The 7,003-nt window shown below is 61.2% G+C and overlaps 1 pseudogene; it reads left to right on the forward strand.

Moving 5' to 3' along the window:
- The window catches only part of LOC115306811, a 3,106-nt pseudogene extending 654 nt beyond the window's left edge, over window positions 1–2,452 (forward strand).
- The last annotated feature ends 4,551 nt before the right edge of the window (window positions 2,453–7,003 follow it).

Genomic DNA, 7,003 nt, shown 5'->3' on the forward strand with positions numbered 1-7,003 from the left:
GGGCCCTCTGCGGGGTCCCCGTGGGTATACACGTGCCCGCGCACCGCGCTCAACGTGGAAACTGTCTTCGTGAGACACGGGATGTCACAGTGCGGGCGATGCTGGCGTGAGGCCTCCTCCCGGGGTTTTCTTTCCATGTCCTGCATGGAAGGTACAGAGGAAAAAGAAAATCAGGCTGTTGGGACCCGAGGGCTGGCCCTGGCCACGTCGCACTCCCGCGTTTGCCCCTGGTCTTCCCCTAGAGGGCGCTCGCGGGCTCTGCGGGGCACACGGGGTGTGACATGGCTGGCACCGCCCTCTCCTTCCCTCCCTCCGCCCGCGGTCCAGCGCCTCCCGCTTGGCTGAGGATGGGCACCTCTGTGTGTCCTTAACCTCCTGAAGGTTCTGTGGCCTGTTTCATGCCTTACGTCCGTCCTTGCTTGGAAGGCAAGGTGGACCCCCTCCCGGGCAGGACAATGACTCGCCAGGTCGCACCCTGTTGGCTCCTTGAACTGACCTGGACAGAATGAGAACATGACCCCCGCCCCCCCACACTTCCCTGAGAGCTGGGAGGAGGGCCCCAGCGTGTGGGAAGACCGGGTCTGGTGCGGGCTGGGGGGGGGGGGGCGGGAAGGACGTTAATTACTTGTTGTATTTTCTATAATTTTCGATGCTTTGACACCTTGGGGTCTTGAAGACCTCGGGGAGGTCTGTTTGTGACGTGGAGAACCACCTGTGATGTGTAAGCCATGTCTCTCACCTGCTTCCTTCACGAGGCTCCTGCAGGCCGGGACACTCCCCCAGGCCTCAGCACCCCGGGCCAGTACCAACTAGGGACCACCCCAGAGCCCGTGAGGTCATCCCAACTGTCCAATCCCGAGCCGGCTCAGCCTGCCCACCCCCCTTCCCCAGACTCAGCAGGTCCGGGCCCAAGCTCTCTTCTCTCACCCCCTGTGCCTCGGGACTGACCCCGTGCTTCCCTGTGTGGCTCCGAGTGGCCCCGTGTGGCTCCGTGTGGCACGACATGGCATGCCCTGCTCTCGGTGGAGGGCTGTGAGTAATAAACTTCACTCAGAGGCAGCGCATCTCTGCATCCGTCACCTTAACATTATTCCCAGGTGTTGGGGCGCCTGGGGGCTCAGTCGGTGAAGCTACGACTTTGGCTCAGGTCATGATCTTGTGGTTTGTAAGTTTGAGCCCCGTGTCAGCCTCTGCATTGATAACGCAGAGCCTGGAGCCTGTTTCAGATTCTGTGTCTACTTCTCTCTCTCTACCCTCCCTTGCTTGCACTCTGTCTCTGTGTGTGTGTGTGTGTGTGTGTGTGTGTGTGTGTGTGTGTGTGTGTGTCTCAGAAATAAATAAAAATTGGGGTGAGTGGTGAGTGGGGTTGTGACCCAGGCACTGGGCGAGGTCATGCACCCAGTCGTCATTAATGGAGCACCTGCTGCATGCGTGTGGGGGGAGAAGGGGCCAGGGGCGTGTCCCTGGTTTCTTCTGTGAAAAAGGGGCGCAGAGACGCGGTCATTCCCGGCAAAGCGCCTAGTGGAGGACCTCCGACCCGAAGCGAATAGTTCGGACGGCTTTTGAGGAGCGGCAGGCCGGCAGGCAGAGAGTGTGGAGGGCTATGGAGCGTGCAGGGTGCTGGTGAGGGGGAGCTGCAGGTGGAGGTGGCAGAGGGTGCAGGTCCTTGGAGCTGTTGCGTGCATCTCTTTAGTGGCAAAGGTTTCACACCACTGTGAGTCGCCGCAAGGGTCAGCCCACTGCTGAGCACCTATGGCTGACATGTCATTTGAGGGACCCGTTTGTGAAGGCTGCGAAGGTGGAGAGTTACCAGCGCCGAAGTGCCTTCGAGCTTTTGGAGGTGAATGAGAGGCACCAGACCCTGCGGCCCGGCCCGTGCGTGTTGGACGGCAGGCGGCTCCCGGGCATGGAGGCAGGTGGCTGTGCGGAGAGTCAACGCGGCGGGCACAGTTTGTCAGAAAGCGCACTCGGAAATCACTCTGTCCCGGAGAGCAGGCCTTGGGCATGAGATCCCGGTGCTCCTGGGGGCTTTGTGCTTGGGGCAGACCTTCTTCACATATTCCCCCTGGAGGGGGCAACTTTTCTGTGCCCTGCTGACGTGACTGACCCGAGAACTGTCCAGAGGGTCCTCGAGCTGCTTCCCGGCGGAAGAGCAGATGTGATTCTGAGTGACATGGCACCCAATGCCATGGGGCTCCGGAGCCTGGATCATGACAGGCCCATCAGCCTGTGCTCTACCCTTCTGGACGTGGCTCCGGATGTCCTGCACCCCGGTGGGACGTTCTTCTGCAAAACGTGGGCTGGGAGTCAAAGCTTTGGGTTACAGAAGAGACGGGCAGAGCGGTTCCAGAACTCCAGGACTGTGAAGCCTCGAGCCAGCAGGAAGGAGTCCTCGGAGGGGTACCTCTTGGCCACACAGTACCAGAGGGCGAAGCGGCCTGTGGAGGACTGAGGGCTGCCTCTGCCATTTGTGGCCCTTGTTCCCTGCAAGTGTGGTCTGGAGGGGTCCGAGCCGGTCAGGGACGTGGCCGGCAGAAGAGGGTGGGGCCTTTCTTATAAACCACAAGCGTACTCACTGGCCACGATATATGATAAACAACAAGAGCATGCGCCGGGCATCGAAAACCACTTGGAAGAGTGCCCGTCACTTTCGTGGGACGAGCCTCCAGCACAATAAGCATACGGGGGCAGGGACGGGGCATGACGGAGCCAGTGTCCCCACCTGGTGCTTAGTGGATAGGGGGGGTCCTTTGTGCCGGGAGGTCTGGGGTCTAAGTCCCCTCCACCTAACTCTGGGCTGGGCTCTGACCAGTATCACCCAACAGAAGTGGCACTGGGGACACCCAAACCGAGTCGTGAGAATTTTGCGACTTCCCCTGCATTTCTCAAACTGTCACCTGTCCTTGGAGCCGTCTTCCAGCTGGGAGTGGCGCCTGACAAGGATGCTGCAGGTAGGAGTCCCCGCCAACGCCCGGCCAGGCTCCCGGACCGTCAGCCTGACAAACCATCCTGGACCCAGCACCGTGGAGCCCTCAGGTGGCTCCAGCCCCGCGGACCGTCTGTCTACATCCGCGAGACAGACAAGTGGGAGGAGATCAGAAGAGAGGGTGGAGGCTAAGACGTGGGATGCGTTGTGACACAGGGACGCGTGGTGGCACATTTCCCAGCTGGTTCTAGAGACATATCTGAGAGAGCCCATAGCAGACCCCAGTAGGTGTGTCCCGAGAGCGGCCTCTAGTGGCCAGCAGAGGGCGGGCGTGGCCCTGTGGGCGTGGCCTAGGGCTCGCGGTGTCCCCAATGGCAGCTGGTGAGCCCACGCTTACCAGACTGAGCCCCGGCTGGAACCCACGGTCCCGGAACTATTGCTAACGGGGCAAACTGGACTCGTGTCCATGAGCAGTGCGTTGACTGGTGGCCTCACAAAAAGACGTTCACCTTCCAGAACCTGGAGCCACGACGACCAGGCAATACGGCGAGAAACAGGAAAAGGTCCTTTTCAGGAACATTTTAGAACTCTATTAAACAACTCTGGGGGCTCCAGGGTGGCTCAGTCGGTTGAGCATCCGACTTTGGCTCAGGTCATGATCTCACAGTTCCCGGGTTCAGGCCCCGCGTTGGGCTCTGTGCTGACAGCTCAGGGACTGGAGCTGCTTCGGATCCTGTGTCTCCCTCTCTCTCTGCCCCTTCCTTGCTTGTGTTCTGTTTCTCTGTGTCTCAAAAACAAATAAAACATTAATAAAACAAATAAAATAACAAGTAAATAAAAATTAAAATTAAAAAATTACTCTTGAATGAAAATGAAAACAAAAGCCAAAATGTCAAGTGTCCAAAACATGAGAATGAAAGCACTTTGTGAGAGAATCTATGAAATGCATTTAAAGCAGGGTAAACAAGAAAATCTATAGTTTTTAATGTTCATATCAGTAAAAATATGAACAAAAGAATTAAAATTCTCAGTGGCAAAGAAAAAACAGAGCAATGGAAAGAACAATCACACAAACTGAAGGAAAGTACCAGAAAATGAACAGGTGTGCCAGGCTCCCTGCCCCATCCCCGGGGGAAACCCGGGTCAGCTCAGCCGGCCCAGCTCTGCACCGTCCACAGAGGGACACACTTAGCTGCCTCTCTGGCAGGGGCGGGCCCTGATCCCTCTCCTCCCCAGCCTGCCCCTGCCCCCTCCCTGCACCCCTCCCCAGCCTTTAGCTCCTGAAGGCACTGGGCTTGGGGCCAGCCGCCCTTCCAGCCAGAGCCAAGCAGGGAGCTGGGCTTCCGGGCTCCTCCAGGCAAGGGCAGCCTCCCCGGGTCACCCCCCTGCCCTGCTGCTCCCGCCCTGACCTCACGTGGCCACATCTCCTCCGACCTCAGGCAAAGCCAGGCCACGGCCAGTGCCCTGACGCAGGCTGGGAGCGGGGCAGCTCAGGGCCCAAGGAGGCTGGGCCAGGGCCAGAGCCAGTGGCCAGCAGAGTCCCCGGAGCGGGGACCCCAGGAACCCCTGGAGCTGTTCTGGCCAGGGCGGTGCTCCCTGGGCAGTGCTCCCAGGCACAGCTGCGCCCCTGGGCGCCAGCCAGTGGTTCCCAGGAAGGGTGTGGGGCCTGTGGGGAGGGCTGCTGGCCCCACGCCGGCCTGTTGAGGGGCAGCCCGGGGGGGGGGCCGGGGGCCGAGGGAGACGCCCACCCCGACTTGGAAGGAAGTGCGCAGGGTCCTATTGTCTTCGAGGTGTGAGGCCTCGCTCACCACTCAGCTATTTCATTATCTCACAAGCTGGAAAGACACGGAGAAAACAGCCCCCCTCCCCACTACCCTACCCCCAGGAGACCTACTGAGCTGTACCTTTTCCTCGTGAAAATGCGGTACTTCCAGAAGGTCTGCACTGGTTCCCCTTGGAAACCTGTTCCCCACTCCCCTCCCTCAGACCCCGGACAGGGCTTGTTCTCGGGGCTCTGTGGGCCTCAGGGGCCTCTACGCACCCATCCCGCCCCTCCCCTGCCTGCGTCAGGGGAATCGCCCTGTCTTTCCAGGAGGCCTTGCCCGACGCCTTCCTCGGGAGCTCTCATCACCGTATTTGGTTTTCACTTTGTTCCTGTGTCACCTACCACCTGAGCATCCTCAGGCCTGGCCAGCAGGAGGCGCCCAGGAGGTGCCAACGCTGGCTGGGGGACTGGAGGATGTCACCCCCTCACCCTCTGCGTCACACAGAGGCGCCCAGGGGTGGCCTCACCCTCCCGCAGGCTGGGCCCACAGCAGCAGCAGCAAGCGGGGCCAGCCTGGGCCCAGGAGTCCCGCCACCAGCTCTGCTGACGCTTGAGGGCTACACCCGAAGTGAGGGCCATGCTGAGAACCCCAGGCACACAGAAAGGACACCACCCCTAGGCCAGCCTGAGCCACAGGCAGTATCAGAGCCATCAACGACAGGCGGTCCAGAAGCTGTGCAGAGCCACAGACGAGAGACACAGCCGGGCTCCGCCACCGGCAAACTGGTCATTCCAGACTGCAGAACAAGGTCGCTGTCTTTGATCTCCTCCCCAGCGGTCAGCTGGAAGGAGCACAGGATTCTGTCGGTGGCCCAAAGGCACCATGGCCTCTGGCCCCACAGCAGCAGGGGCCAGGAGAGCAACTCAGACCTCAAGGCAGAGCCTGCTGCCGAGGGTCCAGGCCATGAGCAGGAGTGGAGGAGAAGCTTCCGAGAGTCCCGTCACTGCAAAGTGACCAGCCCAGCATTCCTGGGGCCTCTGGCGTCCAGACGGGTCGGAAGACTGGAGCTCCGGCAGCTCTTGATGAAGCAGACGAGAGAAGAGGGGACCGCACACCTCCTGCCGCTCCCGAAGGCACGGACCCCTGCTCCCCTCCACAGCTCCCCACCAAGCGCCACACTGTACAGACCCGGCGACCTCAGGCAGGGCCGGCTCCGCAGCAGCCCGGACTCCGGATGAGCAGAGACACCGGCCCCGCTGCCCACAGAGAGACACGCCAGGAGCTGCAGGGCCCAAGGTCTCCGGTAGGGAGCCGCCTGCTGGGCATGGCGTGGGGATCTGGAGAAGCAGCCCCTGGCAGCAGCTCCCCACAAGAAGCCCAGCCTCTGAGGCCAGCCAGACAGTCACTACGGCACCGAGCCAGGCGTGGGATGAGCCCTGAGAAGGCAAAGCTGATGCCCTGGAGACACTAAGAAGCCAGTGTCACAGGTGTGGGTGCCCGCTGACCTGAGCAGAAGAACCCGCCCCTGCCAGGCTAAGTGACGGCCGCCAGGTCCTGGCGGTGCAGAGCAGTGGGGGTGGGGGGCGGCACAGAAGCTACACCCTGCACCCGAGTCCAGCTCGGAAGGCCCCAGCAACCTGCAAAGATCCAAAGCTCCTGGCCCCCGAGTCCCCGAGCCTCTCCACAGGAGGTCACAGAGGCACCTGCTCCTGTCCCTTGGGCCGCCCCACAGAAAGAGGTCAGGTCCTTGACCAGGCCCAAGAGACAGGCCTCCCAACTGCCCACAATACAGCCCTTGGCGCTCCAGCCGCCCGGGCACCGATCTCGCTCCCAGGAGACCCAAGCGAGGGCGCTGCAAGGAAGTAGCACGCAGGTTTCCAGTGGGGAGGCTCTTTCGGAGAAAGGGGGCAACCGGACACAGACACCCCCCACTGGCCCTGCTGCCCTTTCACTCTCCTGAGGAACAGACCCCCTCGACTTCATATGCTCAGCGCCGCCCCCCACCCCCCCCAGGCCAAGAAGAGGTGCTCAGCCACTCACTCTGGCACCGTTCACTCCACTAACCGGCACCGGGGATCCTGGAGCGTCCGAGGAGACAGAGCTGACCCCTCTCTCCAGGAATTCACACTCCAAAGGGGAGCTGACGCCGAGAATTTAAAGTGTTCTGTGAGGAGGACGGTGTGCTGGGGGGACAGAGGGACACAGCAGAGGCAGGTCAAGCCTGTCCCGGGAGACCAGGGGGCTCACAGGGTGACAAAGCCCAACGTCCAGCTGCGGAGCCGAGCATGGCATGACCTCCTTCCCTCCTCAC

Source organism: Suricata suricatta, chromosome 11, assembly GCF_006229205.1.
Source record: "Suricata suricatta isolate VVHF042 chromosome 11, meerkat_22Aug2017_6uvM2_HiC, whole genome shotgun sequence".
NCBI lineage: Eukaryota > Metazoa > Chordata > Mammalia > Carnivora > Herpestidae > Suricata > Suricata suricatta.